The 20,333-nt window shown below is 43.7% G+C and overlaps 1 pseudogene; it reads left to right on the top strand.

Moving 5' to 3' along the window:
• Positions 1–7,241: 7,241 nt before the first annotated feature.
• Positions 7,242–8,811, top strand: LOC118984701 (COP9 signalosome complex subunit 2-like; annotated as a pseudogene).
• The last annotated feature ends 11,522 nt before the right edge of the window (positions 8,812–20,333 follow it).

Raw genomic sequence — 20,333 nt, 5'->3', positions numbered from 1 at the left:
GGGAAACTTTATTCTGTGCAAAGGGTTCAATTGTGATACACCAGGGCTGTGAGAACAGCATGGTGCTGGAACAGCCCAGTGGTGTCACAGCTCAGCTACAAAGCATCATGGTTGTGAAATAGCCCTGCTGTTAGGAGGTCCTGGGGTGAGGTGGCCCCAGGGCCAGGCCCCCTCCTGCTAGGCAGCTTGGCCCTGTACCGAGCCAGTCTGCTCTACCCTGTGCTGATCTGCTCTGGTGAGATATCCCTGCTGTTTCAGCTCCAACACGAGAACACAGTCTTCAGTCGTAGGTGGAAGAGGGAAGCAGTTTTATATAAACAATAGTCCCTGCCTCTGGTCCCTGACTGATCTGTCCTTATGCAAACGAGGACTCCAAATCCCCATAGTTTGGTCCAAAAGGCACTGTCCTGACTGGTCAGAATGGAGCTGCTCTGATGAGTCGGTGGTGAAGATGCCGATGGGCTATAGCTGCACAGTCTCGGTTGCATAGGGATGGTCTCAGCCACATTGCTCGAAATAGGATTTCAGGAACTCATTTAGGAAGGCTGACTCAGGTGGCAGAAACACTTCAGGGCAGGAGGCAGGCAGCTTGCTGCTCCCTAAAGTGTGGTTTGCATGAGAGGCCCTGGAGTAGAAATGGCTGCTGGGCTCTGCTTTTGAAAATTTGAGCCCAGTTAGCCACCAGGAGCCCTTGTTAGTAGGCACCTTCTTTCTTAGGTCCACAATTCCCAGGGCCTGGGGAAGCTCCTGGGCCATGGTAGACCTACAGTAACTACTAGAAGAAAGTAGCAAGGGACTGAGCAGGACAGGGAAAGGAAGGGAAGAACTAATGGAAGGTATGTATGGCAGATGGCACCCGTCTGCTGGTATCCACGCCTTTGTGTAAACCCTTCCCTTCTAATAAATCCAATATTGCAAAACTGATTGGTATCATCTCCAAGACTAAGTTACAAAAAGGCTGTAACTCTGACTTGAGCACCCTTTCTTGCTCTCAGACTCTTGCTTTGAGGGAAGCTGCCAAGTCTGAGCTGTTCATTGGGAACATGAGCTCAGAGGCAAGAACACAGGGCATGGATGGCACAGCCAATGAGATCACATCAGAGGGAAGGGGGCTGGGGCTCAGTCGTAGAAGTGAAGGTCAGGCAGTTGTGGATTGGTGGAAAGAGTACTGGAGGTTTATTTTTCTCTTTATACACATGGATTTTATACACAGATAATATGCTATCATTGAAAGGATGTAATAACCCAAAGAACTCTGCACTCTGATGACATTTGCTCCAAAGTTGGCATTTGCTCTAAATGTCTTAAGGCTAATGAAGCTTTGGAGTCCTGAGCTCAGGTGCTTTTGATAGCCAGGCAGGAGCAATGGCTGAGTGAATCAGCTTGGGTTGAACTTGAGGAATAGCTCTTCCTCATGGGCAGCTGCCATAGAGCCCAGGCCATGGAGGCCAGGCTGGGAGTAAGGCCAGGGATGTTAGAGCTGCTGGTTTTTTAAGAAAATTTATTTATAAGTCCTCACCCAAGGATATGTTTTATTGATTTTTATAGAGACAGAGGAAGGGAGGGAAAGAGTGAGAGAGAAACATTGATTAGTTGCCTCCCTCATGCGACCTGACAGATTAAACCTGCAACATGGGTATGTACCCTGACCAGTGATGGAACCCACAACCCTGTATCTACAGATGATGCTCTGACCAACTGAGCCACTCAGCCAAGGTCAGAGCTGCTGACTTTTTTTAAAGTTATATAGACTCTGGATATTTGAAAATGTTGGCTCAGAATTTCTTTATGTTTCCACAAAGATCATAGCTGCCAGCAGCAGATTTCAGGATGGCTATGGTAAATTCATTTTTAAAGCACTAAGGATAAAGTACCAGTGACTGGTTTGAGGTATGGTGTGAGGATATTTGAAGGCATCCATCAAAACTTCTGGTTGGTCCTGCATGGTGGGTGGCATGTAGCACCTAGGAACCTGGTTCCCAACTGGCTGCCCCTTCTGGGGAGCCCACACCCACAGGCAATAATGACGTAGTGATGCTTATCCATAACCCACTTCCTTCCCTGAGCAAAGACCCCTGCCCTCTAAGAAAAGTCTGCCACAGCTACAGCCTTGCCTAAGTTCTTCTTCCTCAATTTCAGGGAAATAAATCTTTTTTTAAATTATATTTTATTAGTTGTGCTATTACAGTTGTCCCAATTTTCCTCCCTTTGTCTCATTCCACCCAACACTGCACAATCCCTCAAGCAATCCCCACACCATTGTTGATGTCCGTGGGTCATGCGTGTAAGTTCTTTGGCTACTCCATTTCCTATAAGTACTATACTTTACAGCCCCACAGCTATTCTGTAACTACCTATTTGTACTTCTTAATCCCCTTACCTCTTCACCCATTCCGGGATAATCGCCTCCCATCCGGCAACCATCAAAATGCTCTCCATATCCATGATTCTGTCTCTGTTCTTCTTGTTTGCTTAGCTTGTGGGTTTTTTAGATTCACTTGTTGATAGACACATACTTATTACCATTTTATTGTTCATAGTTTTGATCTTTTTCTTACATAAGTCCCTCCAATATTTTATATAATAATGGTTTAGTGATAATAAACTCCTTTAGTTTTTTTCTTGTCTGGGAAGCTCTTCATTTGCCCTCTGATTCTAAATGATAGCTTTGCTGGATAGAGCAGTCTTTGTTATAGGTCCCTGCTTTTTATGACTTTGCATATTTCTTGCCACTCCTTTCTAGCCTGCGAAGTTTCTTTCAAGAAATCAGCTGACAGACAATTTTATGGGAATTCCCCTATAGGTGACTGAGTGTGTTTCTCTTGCTGCTAGATTCTCTCTTTATCTTTGACCTTTGACATTTTAATTATGATGTCTTGGAGTGGGCCTCTTTGCATCCATCTTGTTTAGGACTCTCTTTGCTTCCCAAACTTGAATGTCCATTACCTTCCCCAAATTAGGGGAGTTTTCTTTCATTACTTTTTCAAATAGATTTTCAATTTCTTGCTCTTTTTCTTCTTTTTCTGGCACCCCTATGAGGTGAATGTTGGAATGCTTAAAGTTGTCCCATTGGCTGCTTACACTATCTTCATTTTTTGTATTCTTTTTCTTCGTATTGTTATTGTTTCTTTTTGCATCCTTATGTTTCAAATCATTGATTTGGTCCTTAGCTTCATTCACTCTATTGTTGTTACCCTGTAAATGTTTTTATTTCAATTAGCAAATCCTTTATTTCTGACTAGATCTTTTTCATGTTGTTGAAGTCCCCACTAAATTCCTTGGGCATCCTTATAACCAGTGTTTTGAACTCTGAATCTGATAGATTGCTTATCTCCATTTTGTTCAGTTCTCTTTCTGGAGTTTTGATCTTTTTTTTTTTTCATTCGGGCCATGTTTCTTTTCTCTTCATTCTGGCAGTTTCCCTGTGTTTGTTTCTATGTTTTAGGTAGAGCTCTATGGCTCTGTGTCTTGGTAGTGTGTCCTAATGTAGTAGGTGTAGCGTCCAGTGGCACAACCTTTCCTGTTACCCAAGCTGGGTACTTAAAGTGCTCCCTTTGTGCAGGCTGAGCATATACTCCTCTTCTGGTTGAGCTTTGATTGCTATTGGCAGGTCAATGGGAAGGATTTACCCAGGCCAGTCAGCTGCAAGGACTGGCTGTGACCACTGACCACCAATCTCCACCCTCTGTGGAGAATCAGCTTTGCAGGGGCAGGGTGGTGGTGCTCCAACGTGGTCTGTAGCTATCCATTGGGTGCACAGGCTCTAAGGTTTCCCAGGTGGTGCAGGCCAAGGTCAGAGCCCACTTGTTTTTTGCCTGGGGCCACCCTGACTGGGCTATAAAGCAATCTGAGGTGGTTGCTACTTTTGCTGGGCTTGGACATTCTCAGGTGAAGCAGAGTTTGAATCTAGGTTGGCTGCTAGCAGTGCCACACCTGAGGCCACTTAGCAAGAGGTATGATGGCTGGGGCTCACGAGGTACTGTTGCTTGTTTGAGAGGATTTAGGAAATTATAAAGCATGATCCAAGATTAGCCATTCGTATGGAAAAGTATCTGTTAACAGCTTGGGTGGGCTTACAACTTGGGTGGGACAGGATATCTCCATGGCAATACAGCCAGTGTTAGACAGGTTGATGGAGTCTCACATATAGCACCTGCCTGCAGGCTCTGTGGCTCTTTGAGGGGCGTGTTTAGACCAGGAACAATGGCCTTTCTGTCTGGGAGAAAGCTGTCCCCCAGCTCTCACCTTAATAGTAGACCCTTCATTTACTCCTTGTATGCCACGGATGCCTTTCAAGCTGCAATCCTGGTGCTGGAGCTCAGAGGGAATGGATCTGAGGAGGTGAGTCTGTGTGTGGGTTCTTTAGGAGGAACCAGTTGGGACTCCAAAAATTCCTTCCACTGACTCAGTCCCTACTGGTTTTTGTAGCCAGAAATTATAGGGACTTATCTTGCTGTCACTGGAACCCTGGGTTGTGGGACCTGATATGGGGCTGGGACTCCTTGCTCCTGAGATATCCCTACTTAAATTTGATTAGCCGCACGTGAGTGTGGGGTCCACCCATTCTGCATCTCTGCCCATCCTACCAGTCTGAATGGATGTGGTTTCTTTAATTCTGTAGTTGTCAGACTTCCATTTAACTCAATTTCTAATGGTTCTGAGTGATGGTTCTTTTATAATTTAGTTGTAACGCTGATGTGGTTGTTTGAGGAGGTGATGCTGCCATCTTAACTGGTAGTCCATCCTTTTTTAAAAATTCCTAACCAGAGGATATGTTCATTAATCTTAGAAGGAAATAGGAAGGGAGAGAAACATTGATGTGAGAGAAACATTGATTGGTTTCCTCCCATATGCACTGTGACCAGGGATCAAACTCTGAAACTAGATATTTGCCCCGACAAGGGATGGAACCTATAACCTATTGGTGTGTGGAATGATGCTGCAACCAACAGAGCCACCCAACCAGAGTGGAAATAAATTCTTTATATGAGTCTTCTAGACTCAGATGTGCAGGAATTAAAGTGGGAAAAACTGGAGGTGAGTCTGGTTCCAGCCACTCCTTTCCAGTGTTCCCACTTTGTTCAGCCTCCCTCAACACTGAGAAGGGAGCAGTGAGGAAGAGCTATAAGAGGGCACAGAGCCATAGGAGGTGTTTCAGAGAGTTTCCACTCACAAAAAAAGACTTTCATTTATTCAAGGAGCATTTTTAAACAGTTACTGCATGTTTGATACTATGTCAGGCTCTAAGAATGCTAAAAGGGGAAAAAAGAAGGCACAGTCCATCCTCAAGCCATTCTGGTGTTTTGAGGGAGAGGGTGTACATTTATTAGAAACCAGTAGGGAGCCAAATGGGTTCTAAATAAAGGTGAAGTAGTCTGTAGAGAGATGGCAGCATAAACGCGAATGAATTCAATGTTCCTCCAAGGATACCCAGGGAGTAATTTCCCCAGCCCTAACATCATCCTTCCACCATAGCCTCAGGATTCTCTGTATTACCCAAGGAGCACCAATTTTGCTGGAAAAGGAGCTACATAGTTTTAACTATCATATTTTCTAAAACAAAAAAATCTAGTTATATGGTAAAACAATGAAATCTTTCTCCCTAACTCTTAAAATTATTTACATAAAAAGATTTATAAAGGCATGCAAACTAGGTCACATATGATTATCCAATGAACAGATTGTCTTTATGGGAAAAAAAGATACAATGAGGCATACTGGAAGTAATGTCATTTGCTGTCTATCAATGCCTTCCCGGTTTCCCCTTGATGTGACTGCCAAAATTTAGTTGATTCTCTTTGAAAAACAGGGCCTAAGATGGGTGCTTTAAAGGATTATAGATCAATCTCTGGACTAAATTGGCTGATCTGTGCTAAATTGGCCAGTCCACATCAGGCCAGGCATGCCAAATCCCCAGTTTTTCACAAGGAGCCAGATGTCAATATTTCTAAGTGAGATCTTCATATACCTAATTGTTGACTTCTAATTAAAATATTTAGAAAGTACCTTATGAGCCATAAGTTTGTGCTCAAGCAAAACTTATTTCACTCCCTGAAGAAATGGACCTTGTTCTTCAGTAAATTGCCTTATTTCTGCATGGCTAATACATACTAACTTGAGCATATAATGAGAATATCTGTAGTACATAATGGGTACTTAACATATGTTCGACATTGTTGTCTCTTTCCCATTATAAGACAGTATTGCGGGATAGGAAAAAATCAGTCATAGGTTTTCCCATCACTGTTACTAGTTTCTAAGAATGGTAAATTTCCTTCCTTCAGCTGAAGAAGGAGAGTGAGCAAGGAAAGAAACACTGAAGTGTTGTGCAAATAAAAAATGATGGGTAAGGGGTTGTCAGAGGGCAACATTTCTCTGCTCAAGAATGGACTGAAGACAAAAAATATAGAAAGGAAGAGAGAGACTGGAGCAAGAGAAATAAAAGCAGGAGAGAGAGATTAAGGATAGTTACTAAAGGGTAAGCAACTTTAAGAAAAGAGGCAACAGCTTAAAAGGATCTTAAAATATTTTTCCATGAGGCCTCTACACAATCTCCTGCCCTGGATACTCAAGACATCAAAAAAAATCTACAATGCTCTTCAAGGTGTTTGTAGTCATATCTATGTTGCTTTGAGATGAGAAGGAGACAGCCAGGCTGGGTTACCTTGGACTGTGCCTCAGTGAGTGGTAATGACTACAAGTGACAAAGGTGTGCTGACTGCATTTTACCAACCAAGAATAGGAGACACATATGAGGTGTCTGATAACAGAATGAGGTATTCGACTACAAATGAGTGTCACGAAGAATCTAGGCCCTAAGATTTGCTATTGTAGTCAGAAGAGTAGGCCTGTTGAGAAAGAGAGAGGTGAGGGTAAAGGGTAGAGATGTGAAGGTGTGTCTGGTGCATCCTGAGGGTGGAGGGTGGGCTGAGCAAAGACTTTATGCTGAGACTATACCTCCTTTTCATGTTAGAAGGAGGTCTGGGTCATCATCAGCTACAGTTTAGCGTTAATCTGGGCAAGGCTGCAAGCTCACTCCCTCACCTTTGCTCAGCATGTCAGAGAACTGCCGGTAAGACCCTCAACATCATGCCCTTATAGACCAGACTGTTACATATAGTAGCTCCACGGTTTGTATGTTAGAGACCTTTTTATGCATGCACTAGGCATTTGTAACTTCTCTGGTTGTACTTTTTGTGCCTGTAGAATGTGAGCCTGCCCATTCCCCGTTCCCAGCCAAGATGTCTGATATGGAAGACACTTTCATGTGTGATGATGAGAGGACTATGGCCTGGAATACTCTGAAGGTAGTAACTCTGAGCCAAATGTGGATATGACAACTCACTATTATAATTCCAAAGCACGGGTGACATACACACGGCTCTCAGGCTGAATCCGGCTCTCCCCTTTCTTTATCTGGCCTGGCACCTGCTTCCACCCAGCAGCGGTGCCGAGCTCCTTGACCCTAGTTAAGGTGCAGTTACATTTACACAGTCCTAAAATTACATTCCGCCCTCTGAAGGCAACTGCAAGGCTGATGTGACCCCCAGTGAAAATGAGTTTGAAACCTCTGTGTTAAAGGAAGATGATACAAAAGCAGAATTAAGCAATTTCCAGATGATTTTGGAACTTCAAGGTGAAAAGGGAGAATGAGTATTTAAAGCACTGAAACAAATGATTAAGATTAATTTCAAGTTGACAAACTTTCCAGAAATGATGAACAGATACAAACAACCACTGACCTATATTCAGAGTGCATTCACAAGAAATTATTCTGAAAAATCCTTTAATTTATTATTGATTATGTCTCCACTTCTGAACAGATAGGTTTACTGCAGGAATTCTGTGAAACAACACTGGAAACTTTTAGAGATGCTAAGAATGATGAAGTGTGGCTTAAACCAAACACAAAGCTTGGAAATTTGTATTTAGAACCAGAAGAATATGGAAAGCTCCATCACATTTTATGACAGTTATATCAGTCCTGCCAGACTGACGATGGAAAAGATGACTTGAAAAAGGGTATACAGTTATTAAAATTTTATACTATGGAAATTCAAGGATACATGGCACAGAAAAACAACTTAGAGCACTCTGTGAACAGTCACTCATATCACATCTGCCATCCCCCACCCACTGATCACGGGCATCATCAGAGGGTGTAGTGGTCATGTGCACTTGAGAGAAGGTGAGTTGGAAAAGGCACACAACTGATTTCTTTGAAGCCTTCAAGAATCGATGAATGAGGAAGTTCATGGTGATTTGGTCTTAGCAAATATACTAATGAAATTGGGAGTAAATCTATTTGACTTATAGAAGGCCACATGGTAAAAACTGATTCATTATGAAACACAATGATGAAGTTAGTAAGTGCCTATCAGAATAATGATGTAATAGACAGAAAGCTGTACTTGAAAAATCATTAAATAAAAAATCGGAAAAAAAAAGAATAATGACATCATTAAACTTGAAAAAATTCTGAAAACAAATTACAGCCACATCATTGATAATTCTTTTAAAGGGAACACACTGAAGAGCTTTTGCAAAACATCAGAACACAAGTGCTCATAAAATTAATTAAACCTTACACAGCAGCTTTTATTTCTAAGGAGGCAAGCATCAATGTAGCTGATGTGGAGAGCCTGCTGGTGGAGTGCCTATTGGATAACACTGTTCCCAGCTGAACTGATCAAGGAACCGACTCCTTGGGCTGGATCATCAGAAGAGGGGTGGCGCCCAATACACTGCACTAGATAAATGGACCAAACACTAAATTCTCTCAGCCAGGCTGTGGTCAGTTAACTGGCTTAACAGAGAACAAGCTTTTACAGACATATTTAATGCAACAGTACAGAGATATAATTCTTAAAAGAACTGGAAATGCCAAAACTGCTGTCAGTTGATGTGTCCTGAAAATTATGAAAGTTATGGCAGAAGTGCTTTTTATGGTCAACTGGTTTGCGTGTGGCTGCTGCATTTATGCCAACAACAACAACAAAAAAAACAACTTAAATTTCCAGAAGAAAACCACAATGGCATGGGGTTTAGGCTGTATTGACATCTTTTCCTAAACATAAAACAGTGTAGTAATAGTAATTTAGTAATTCATCACAGGCAATATGACCAAGAGAAGACCTTTGTCATGATTTTATTTATTTATTTATTTATTCATTAATTAATTAATTAATTCATTCATTCATTTAATTTTTAGAGAGAAAAAGAAAGAGAGGGAGAATAGAGAGACACATCTATTTGTTGTTCCACTTATTCACATATTCATTGGTTGACAGGAATGTGCCTGATGGGAAGTCAAACCCGCAACCTTGGCATATCAGGATGACATGAGAACCAACTTGAGCAACCTGGCCACGGTAGCTGTCATGATTTAATTTAATTTAATTTAAAATTTTGATCGATTGATTCATTTGGGTTTTTTTTAGAGAGAGAAAGAGAAACATCAATTCGTTATCCCATTTATTTATACATTCATTGGTTGCTTCTTTTATGTGCCCTGACTGGGAATCAAACCCACAACCTTGGCATATCACAATGATGCTCTAACCAACTGAGCCACCTGGCCAGGATGTCATGATTTTAAATACACTAACACACTATGGTTGGTTAAATTTAAACACGTTTTACCTGCAGAAATTTTCTCACAAACAACCTGCAATAGCTTGAAATGGATACCTTTTTTAACACTTGCTTGTCTCATGTGAAATTAAAATGTTTGCTGCATTTTGCAAAGTATCAGTTATCCAAAAAATGTGTCCTTGTATTTCTGTATCTCCAGTGTAGTAAAGGTTTTGATGAAACTCCATAATTATAGTGGCATAGTGTCACTTAGGTTTCAAGAAGCAAAATAAACAGAGAAGCACAGGAAAGAGAGAAAGAAAGAGAGAAAGAAAGAAAGAAAAAAAGAATGTGTCCAGACACTCAATGCAGGAGCTAGCCTGTTCTGAGTCAGTTGTCTGTCCAAGGCAGAACACTGCAAACTCCCAAGCTTGTACCCTGAGGAGATGTTTTGGAACCTAGGGAGGGCCAGGTAGCTCAGCGTTCTCTCAAGAGTGGGAGAGGGCAGGTGGAGCGGAGGTGTCCGAAGTCTGTCTGTGGTCCTGGCTTCGCCACTACTGTCACCTCCTGGGTATGCCAACTTAATCTCCTGGAAACTCAGTGTAAAATGAGAATATTCCTGGATCTGCATGTGAGTATTAAATGATGTATAAAGTGAAAGCCCTTGAAAATGTAACAATAATAACTAGCTTTTACTTACTGCATGAGCCAGGCATTACATCATTTCACTTGACCCTCATGATGTGCTAGTGCCTTAAGCGTTATTATCCCTATTTTACCACATGAAAACACAGGGAGGTTAAACAGCTTGTTCAAGGTAACACAGCTAGTAGTCTGGCTCTAGGTCTAACTACCACACTACATATTTCTGAGATATTATTAACCAGGGAGACAAGCATGGTGAAGAGGCTTTAGAATCAGATAAACATGAGCCTGCCAGTCTTAGCTCTATGGCCTTCAGAAAATTAATTAATGTCTCTGCTCCTCAGTTTCCTCACCTATAAAATGTGGATAATAAGTCTGTCTCCTTTGGAGACTTCCTGTTAGGTAATGTATATGAAGTTGTAATACATTATCTGAATATACTCAAGAAAGAAACTATTACTATTGGCTGTAGCACTGGCCAGGGAATACAGGGACAGAAAGAAAAGAGTATAGGAGTAGAGGGTCACAGTGAGAGGTCTGTGGATGTAGACCCCATGAGAGAACCAACATTGTTTCACTTTCTCCTAATGGTGAAGGCAGGTCTTGGGTGCCAGAAGGATCCTGTGTGCAGAAATGGAGGCAGGGACCTAAGGGATGACAGGCATGTCTTGGGTGAAACAATGAGCAGTGAATTCTGAGGAATTTCAGCCAAATGCTCATCCACTCTCATGAGGTCCCCAGGCACTGGATAAAGAATTTAGTCTCCTCTTAGGACAAACCATTTTCCAGGTCAAATCATCCATTCCCTAAGGAGAGCTCAAAGGGAGTTCACTAATCAATGGGTGGGTATCTAAGCTATGCCTCCTGCCTGATAGTGCTGGTGATGACAGACCTTTACACACAAGCTGGGTTTCCACATTTAATCCTTATCTTCTTCTTTAGGGACTCTTGAGGCTCATTTGGGATTGGTGGCTTTGGGGGCAAAAGACAGTCCCCACAGGACAGCATCAAGGGCTGCTTCTCCAAGCGCCGAAGCAGACTCAAATCTCTGCAATGAAGATTTCAACCTAGGTTTAGTTTGGGGATAAACCAGGCCAGACCTGGCCAACTAACTTGGCTGGGGAAAAAAAATAGCTCTAGTTAAGCCACCACAAGGAGAACTTAGACTGAGTCATTCATGTTTAAAATTCTGCCTCAGGTTGAGTGTTCCACTCACTAGCCTTGGAACCAAAGGTGCAACATTATCAACTGTGGTCCTTCTGGGGTGTTGACAGCTAGTCTCTGAGGAAGAGGCCCGGTCTGCTAACAGCATCTCTGTGGGCCATGGATGTTCTGTCCTAATAAAAAAACCATGCCCCCGAGAGGCAGCAGGTGTTCACACTTTCCATCCAGCTGAGGCTCCAGGCCTGCATGTCAGCACTCACTGCCCCAGGAGATAACGTCCACGTGGGCCTCTGGACAGTAAAGCTCTTGCCAGGGCTTTGCTTCCTTAATAGCTCTTCCTTTAACTGATTCCCTTATGGTGGTGTCCCCTCCTCCCCAGGTCTTAAAAATAAGCATTAAGATTTAAAAATAAATTTTCTTCTCCAGAAGTCAGAGCCATCACACCATTGGCGTAGCCCTTTTACTTGGATATTTCTGCTCTTGATCTTCAGTTATAATTTGTCTTTGCTAGGAAAGTGTACTGTTCTGGTAAATTAAAAACTATAAATAAAAATCTTTCAATAAAGCAAACATTAAACAATTGTAATGATATACATTTTTTGGCTAACTAATCCATTCTGGACAGTACGTGCTGATAGAGGTACACTGACCGGGTGTTCAGTGGATTCCCTGGGAAGGGTCAGCCCCTCCTGCTTGAACACTGAGCTGTTAGTTGACCTTGAAATGTGAAATAGCCAGGACTGAAGTTCTCACTCTCACATTTCCTTCAAAGGGAAAGAAAAAGTCAGCAAAGTCAAAGATCCTGCACCAGCAGTGAAGGTCATTTGCTGCTCTGACCCTGCCTGTCCTGGTTTGGCCCAGGGATTACTCTGCAGGGCCCTGCCACAGCCATGTGCTGGGTGACTTAAGACAGACTGCCCCAAAGGTGAGGCCTCTGTTGTTTTGTTTGGTCTTTACTCCTTTCTTATGTAATATTCTTCTTTGCAGACTATTCTTCGATTCAAGGAAAGACTAGGGCAGCTTCATGATGCTAGGCAGTGGCATATCTTCTAAATAATCTACAAAAACCATTTTTTTTCAAAACGGATAGGACCATTTTCTCAGATGGCTTAACGTGCCCAGCATTGATGAGCTTCCTTATCTCCCCTCATGAGGTGGAGAAGAGCCCAGAGGTTTTGATATTCCCCAATTCGAGAGCAAAACTGTGCCAGGTTTTGGATTCAGCTTAGGTTTCAATCCTGGACTTGAGGCCCACTAGCTGGGCAACCTTAAGCAGATTTCTTAACCTCTCTGAATCTCAGTTTCTTCACAGTACACAGTAATCATATCCATCTCATAGAGATGTGAGCATTAAATGAGAGAATCCAAATATCCCATATGTCTAGCACATAGTAAATATTCAGTATGAGCTGTGGCTGCTAATATGACCATTGATAGTATTATTAAAAGGGCAAGTGGTTGTTTCAGCCATGCTGGAAGCTGATTACCAAAAGAAAATTTTGATTATATTCTTTGTATGTTTCATGCCACAGAAATAAAAACCATCATGCATTCAATAAAGGAAAGGAATTCTGTTAGGTAACTGGGTAACAGAATTCCCTTGGCCAATCACCAGCCACCAACCTTGGCAAGTTACTTATTTCTGAGAATTTGTTCCCTTTTTTTCCCAGCTGACAACCATACCTGCTTCTCAGGCCCCACAGAGCTATTGAGAGGAGACACCATACAGCATATGTAGGAATGGTTTGGACAAGGTTTCAAGCACTATCCACACTTGATCTTAGCCAAAAGGCCGAGAAGCAATCAGGCACTCTCCAGAGTGAAGGGTATTCTTGTTGGGATGTAGGAAGCTGAGCTTCTCTGAGCATATTTGGATTTGAGTTTGAACTTGAAAGCAGGTATGAGAAACACCAGCCCTGCTCATTTTTGTAATCCCAGGACACTCTAGAGCTATTCAAAATGTTGATTTGTTTTGTTAAGAAACTAGTTAAAGATCTTGAACCTCTCTCCTTTGTCTCTCTTGCTTCCCTTCTTCAGAGTTTGTTTTCTTCTCATTACTTTTATTTTGCTGTTGCAGCCACTATTGGTTTCACCTACTGTGAAAGGAATCATCTTAGGTTAGGAGTCCACCAGCCTGGAACCGTGGAGGCAATCGCCACCCTTCCACACTTGGATGTTCACATGGGAATCGCCTTCTGCTGTAGACATCCTCTCTGCCTTGGAAGGGAGGACTGCAAAAGTGGGGCTGCTACGGATGCCTGAATAACCCCTGAACAGATTCCACTGCCCTTGGAATTCAGTCCAGAGTCTTCAAGGTGCCTTTGAGTCTTACATGGACCAGTTCCTGTCCATTTCTATAGTCCAGTCTCTAGCCTCTTTGCCCTGACCTTACTCCTTCAGAGATGTCTTCTCAGTTCCTTGAATGTAACACCCTCTCTCTTAAATCTGAGCACTGCTCTCCATCCCCTCAGGTGTCTTAGCTCCAACCTCCTCACGATCGTGACTCCTCTCTCTAGATTTGCTTTCATTTGTCTTGTTAGTAGCTTGGTGGATTCTGTGGACCTGAAAAATTTTCTTCTTTTTCTGCCTCCTGGACTGGAACTGCTGCTGGTATTAGATTGGTGGCAGCAACCTCCTGTTGACAATATCAAGGAGTGCCATTGCTGGATTGCACAGTAAGAGTGTATTTGTTTAGTTTTGTAAGAATTGCCAAATTGTCTTCCAAAATAGCTGCATCATTTCCCTACCTTTTTAAGGCACAGCCTGGCCAGCTGTGCCAAGACACAACATTGACTTCTTAGGTAGAGAGCATCCCAATTCTTAGTGTCTGCAGGCTTTGAGATACACTTGTTGTGGATATGGCAAGGTGTGTACCATCACATCCTAGGGCAACACAGGACAAACTCCTGTCTCATGCTCAATTAATCAAATAGGTGTTGTTAGTGTGTCTGAACTATGGCCATTTATACTGTATTCAACTCATTTATTGCTATGAGGGCTGTTGTAAGCCAAAGAAGTGCCGTTACATGTTTGATATATGTGTGTGTGTGTGATAAGGAACGCTTGGCTCTCCTTTCTTCCAGCTGTAACTCTCCTACCAACTAGCTGGTCATTTCATCTTAGTCACTGGGGATTTGCCTCTTGGCTCACAGGTCTTCTGTTTTGTTGTTTGGGTTTTTTAATCTCATCTCCATCATAGCTACCCCCTGACTTCTCAGGTTTATGAGATTCTCATTTCCAAAAAGCTTTCCCTCATCTTCTTCCAGCCCCCCACTCCCACAATCACCTTTGCAGCCCTCACATCAGTAGAATCTGCGCCCCTCAGAAACCTCAGTTTCAAACAAGTCACTCTCTAAAATACCTCAATCTGTTTTTTCAGATTCGCTCACCATAATTCTCTGAATCCAATCCCTGTAATCCCTTGATCCAACATCTTTTTCCTGGTCTATCAGCCCCCTTATATTTTCTCATCACCCCTCATTTAATGTACATCAGTCTTCCCATTATGCCCTTGAACTTCCTTATATTATTTACTCCTGGATGGTAAACCCCAGTCCTCACTGAAGTGCACTTCTCTGTGCCTGTCCAGAGCAGCTCCAAGTTGCTCATTAACACCCCTCTACGTAGCTGGCTGGCACAGGGGTGTCCAACCTATGGCCTATCCCATAGGAGAGGGCCATAGGTTCGACCTCTCTTCCTTTTGCACACATCCCACACTCTGTCCCCCTGAATCCTGGCTGAGGGAGACTTAAACTTCCCAAGAATATAGCAACCAGAAAGGAACTCCCTCATCTTCTCACACCAGTCAAGAAGGACTTCTGAACTGGCACCTGGCTTCTGCTTCCTTTCCACCGTGGAGGAGAAAGCCTTTCTCCTCCCACAACAGTAACCTTTTCTGGACGAGCTCACCTCCCAGGGAGTTTGTTCCTTTCATGATCATCTTCTGCATCATCAGCGCAACAGAGTCCCACCCTTACCACTGCACTCTTCCTTTTAAAAAAAGCTTTAAGAAAGCTTTTTTCTTGATCAATTTGAGAGAGAAAGAGAAAGAGAAACATCTATTTGTTGTTCCACTTATTGATGCGCTCACTGGTTGCTTCTTGTATGTGCCCTGATGGGGGAGTGAACAAGCAGGTGTTCACACTTTCTTGGCATATGGGGATGACACTCACATTACCTGGCCAGGGCTTATTCTTCCTTTTTGTTTTTGTGTTTGGGGTTAAGGGGGGAGAGTATCATTTATATTAAAACACACATACAAATAACATTCCAGAAACTTAATTTGTACTCTGTTCCAGTCAGTCTTCACCCCCAAAGGCAAATATTGTCCTGATTTCTGTCACTTTAGATTAATGTTTCCAGTTTTGGACTTCATGTAAATGAAGTCATACAGTAGGTGCTCTTTTGGATCTTGCTTCCTTTGTGCAATGGAATACTCGGAGATGAATCCATGTTATCGTGAGTCTCAGTAGTTCTCACTGCTGAGTAGCACTCCATTGTAGGAGTGTGCCACGCATCTGTTGATGGACCCTTGGGCTGTTTCCAGGGTTAGGCTACTACAAATGAGACTGCTCTGGATATTCTCGCCCAGATATTTTTGTGGGCATGTGTTTTACTTATTTGATATGCATTTCACTGCTGATCACAGGATGGTTTAACCCTATAAAAAACTACCAACCAGTTTTTAACAGTGCCTGTACCGTTTTGCATTCTGACAAAAGCAATGTGTGAGAGTTCCAGGTACTTCACCTCTTCGCCAAATTTGGGATTACCAGCCTTTTATATTTTAGTAATTCTAGTGATACAAGAAGTGCTTAGCATAGTGCTTGGTATAACCTTAGCCCTCTAAAGAGGTTAGTTATTGTTATTATCAGAGTAAATGCTGAAACATTTTAAAAAGAGAGCATCTAAGTTTCTTCTTTCCTATGTATCTTCTCTTCTTTTTGTTCTGGCCCCTCTAAAACCTATAATAACCCCAGGTATTGACCTTGCATCTATTTAAGTATTATTAAGTTTAAATAGATGTTCATAAATTTATCAAGGTATTAGCTCGGCTTTATAATGAGACGTCACCAATGTCTCCTGTGATAAACAGCAAGTGCTCCATAAATAGCGCCGGTTAACCTTTCTCCTGTAGCTACCCAACAGTGTAACTTTCTCCCCTACTCTGCTCTGGGATCTGTCCCCTCACCCTGGGGATTACTTCTCTTTGTAGCTGCACAGCCCTGTGGGGCCTCAAACTTTGTTCTTCTGACACCAGCAGGTCTGGACCACCAGCATCTTACTTAGTCCGCAAACCTGGGTGTCCCTTCCTGAGCACAGCTTCTCCGCGGCTGGGGGCGGGGGGAGTCCATGGGCGTGGCGGTGCGCTCCAGAACTAAAGTCTGAGCAGGTCAAGACACATGCTGGTCTCTGGGTGGCAGAGAAAGCAGCTCCCCATTCATTGCACCGGCTCCTAAGAGAGCTGCGGAGGGACCCACTCCTATTGACAACACCTGCACCTCAAGTCCTCCTCCTGTTCCCGTATTTTTCTCTGCTCCCTGCCCAGACTTGCTTAATTGCTTCCTTAGGCTCTCTTCCCATTTGCATCCTTGATAGCGCATGCCCCCTGGGCAGGGAAGCGGACAGGAGGAGTGCATCTCAGTGCATAGCATGCCTTGCGTCAAGGAAGGGGCGGGACGGTGGCTGGAACGCAGTGCAAGAGGGTCTAAGATGCCTGAGAAAGGATCTATTGCCGACTGCTGCGAGGCAGGCGGGCCTTGCGGCCAGGCTGGCGTGGGTGAGCTGCATGCACCTATCACGGGTATCCTCGACCTCTGTTCTGTCTGCCGTGCTCTTCGTCACCACCGTGGTGGACGTCCTGAGCAACCCCTCAGGGCTGGTAACCCTCTCGGAGCTCAGAAACTGCAAGCTCCGAAACTGCACAGGTAAGCTCCACGCCTGCTTCTGGGCTCAGGCCGCCCCCCTAGCATCTGGTCTTAACCCTGACCCTGCATTCCGCTGTCCTCTCTCCTCAGTCCTGGGTTCCTCTTTTGTGTCTCTGCAACTTAGTCCCCAAGTTTGCTCTTGAACTCAAAAGTCAGGGTGAGTTGCTGCCTCCGACGCCACCCCACCTCCCCCACGCCCCTCAGGTGTCTCTGAAGCCTGTTTCCTGCAGTTGCTGGGCGTGCCCTTGGCGCATCACTGTCATCATGGATTTGGGGAAAGTTTTTCTCCCGCACATTTTTGGGCAGGGAGCAATATCTGTAGCAACCCACGCGGCTGGACAACATCACTCCCTTGGCGCTCCAATTTATGCAGATGCAGCCCCTCTCTGGCTGCAGAAATCTCAGGATCTTTAATAGTTCTCACTCTCCCCTCAAGCGCTTCTGCTTTACTTAGTAGGTGCTTAGAAAGTGTTTGCTGAGACAATGAATGAATGGATGGAAGCACCCTGGTGGGGTTCCTGTCGGGAGGTTATCTCCAGGTTATTTGAAGATCTAGTTCCAACCAAGAGAGTGTAAATGCAGGAACCTGCAGGCTCTGCTTGGACTGAGCTAAGTTGCTTTGAGGCAGCATATTTTTTTGTTTGCTTTTTGTTTTTCACCCAAGAACAGGGCATTCGTGGGATTAACAGAAGATTAAAACAATGACTTGGTTAAAATAGTGCTGCAGTCCTGAAAATATTTTCTCCATCAGTCCATGCTCATTTCTATTTTCCCATACTCAGGTCTGCAAGGAAACAAAACCAGAGCTGGGGGGTGGGGTGGGGGGTGGGGGGAGGGTCACTGGTGTGTACTGACCATTTCTGATTGGGAAGAAGTTCCATGACCTATTTGTCAATTTGTAGTGTCCCAGTTTGGGTCTTAGAGGCAATTTATATATGGACATGAATGAAAATGAAAAGGTATACACAGGCAGAAAGCCAACTGTGTACCTTAAACATGCTTTTCTAAGGAGCTGGGCCATTCAGAATGGTCATTTTTAAAAAATGGTTCTATGTATTTCATGTGACCCTTTGATTCTAGGATTTTTATCTAAAGAATAACTCCCTGCCCCCGCAAAATGAGCTTCTATCCCTAATAAGGAAAACAACATTATTAAGAAGTAAGTTTTCTAACTTAGTCACTTCAGTAGTAGTGGCTAGTATTATCTGGAATATTTTCAAGCTATTACTGTGTCCTTTGAGCAAAACCCTGAGTATTAGGAAAAGGCAGTTTATGATTACAAAGCTGTATGGCACATGGCCGATCGTATCATCTATGTGCAGCAACCACACACTCACTTCCTGCACAGAGAGGCAGGGGAGGCAGCACGGTGTCCCTCAGGTTCTGAGACTGGCCCCTTCTCTCCCTGACTCATCTGTGTTTGGAGAAGGCCTTGGTGAGCTGTAGCCCCACCGGGCTCAGTAATTTGGGCTGCCTACTGTAAGAGAGGTGTCTGAGGGCAGGAGGTGGACTCGTGTCTCTGCCACACTGCTGGCCTTTGCAGTGCTCCCAGCCAGGTTCACAGAACCCTTACTGATTTGAGAGCATGGCAGGAGCAGATCACATGCATGTTCAATTGCTGGCACATCATCCCTTCTATCCTTCCTACCTCCTGTCAAATCTGCTACAGCTCCGCACCAGAAAAAAAAAAAACACACTATATCCAAATGACATTGTTTCCTGACACGCTGGTGAGGACTGCCCTGGTCATGAAATTATACCAGTTTGTATGTGACTCTTGGCTTTATTCATGATAGTAATGAAAAATCATAATATTGACTTCAAATAATGTTGGCAGAGTGAGATTTCAACAAATGCTTGAAAACTTAAATTTGAGCAGTGAGCACTCATTCCACTATCAATCAGGTCTTCTCCTACTGAAGCGTTTGGATTTTCTTTAAGGAATACTTACCTCAGACATTTCTGTAATTAAGTCTGCTTCCTTAACTCTTTGCTTTATGAATATAGGGGTAACAATGAGAACACATTTCCAATAACCAAGGCACACAGTCTTATTAAGGTTATAGCTCCTTTCTTAGCAGATGTCAGTATCCTCTACTTGCCTGTTACAGACCAATTTCTCTGTGGGGCAGCCCCTTGCGGTTCAGAGCCGGGCTGCTCCTGCCAGCAGGGTGAGTGGTCAGAGTAACTGTCGTTTTTCCGTGCCTGCCCTGTGTGCCGCTCCTGCTGCTGCGTGTGTTCAGATGACTTTTTCAGAGGTGGGCTCTTTTCCTGTAGCCAACACACACATGTGTGTGCACATACACACAGGGGTCTCTTGTGTTTACAAGAAAAAGAATCTTTTCTTGATTATATACCTCCCTCTAATTTCCTTCCTTCTTGGCCAGACACCTTAGTATGACAGTTTGTATTCACTGACCACCTCATGGCTTTCCAGTTCCTCCTCGGCGCTCTGGGGCCTGGCCTCCTCAGACACACCCCTCTGTCTGTGTGTGACACTGGGGGACACTCTCTCCTTGGGGCCTTTCATTCCCTTGGTTTACCTGGTGCTAGTTGTTTTTTTTTTTTAAATCCTCACCCAAGGATATATCCATTGATATTTTAGACAGAGGACAAGAGAGAGACATCAATGTGAGAGAGAAACATTGATCGGTTGCCTCCCATAAGTGCCGACTAGGGATAGAACCCGCAGCCTTTTGGTGTACAGGTCAATGTTCCAACCAACTGAGCCACCTGGTCAGGGTGACCTGGTGCTAGTTTTTGAGTCTCTTTCTTCTCCTCTTCCCCCAGACACCTGGTCCCTGGGAGTTATTCTTTGTTCCTTCATTCCCCAAATCCTCATGATTTTTGCCTAAGAGTGTTTCTCAAATTTCCTCTTCCTTGTCTTCTCTACTCTTACTACAATTCTCACCCTTATTATCTCTTGAGCAAACTGCGTCTGTAGTCCCCAGATGGCTCTCGCCGCTCCCTCCTCCCCAGTGGTGCTCCCACTGCCACCGTCACCCCTGCCTTCAGTGACTGCCC

This window comes from Sturnira hondurensis, unplaced genomic scaffold (assembly GCF_014824575.4).
Source record: "Sturnira hondurensis isolate 20B ecotype Veracruz unplaced genomic scaffold, ASM1482457v3 Scaffold0003796, whole genome shotgun sequence".
In the NCBI taxonomy this organism is placed as follows: domain Eukaryota; kingdom Metazoa; phylum Chordata; class Mammalia; order Chiroptera; family Phyllostomidae; genus Sturnira; species Sturnira hondurensis.
This window is presented reverse-complemented; position numbering and strand designations above follow the sequence as displayed.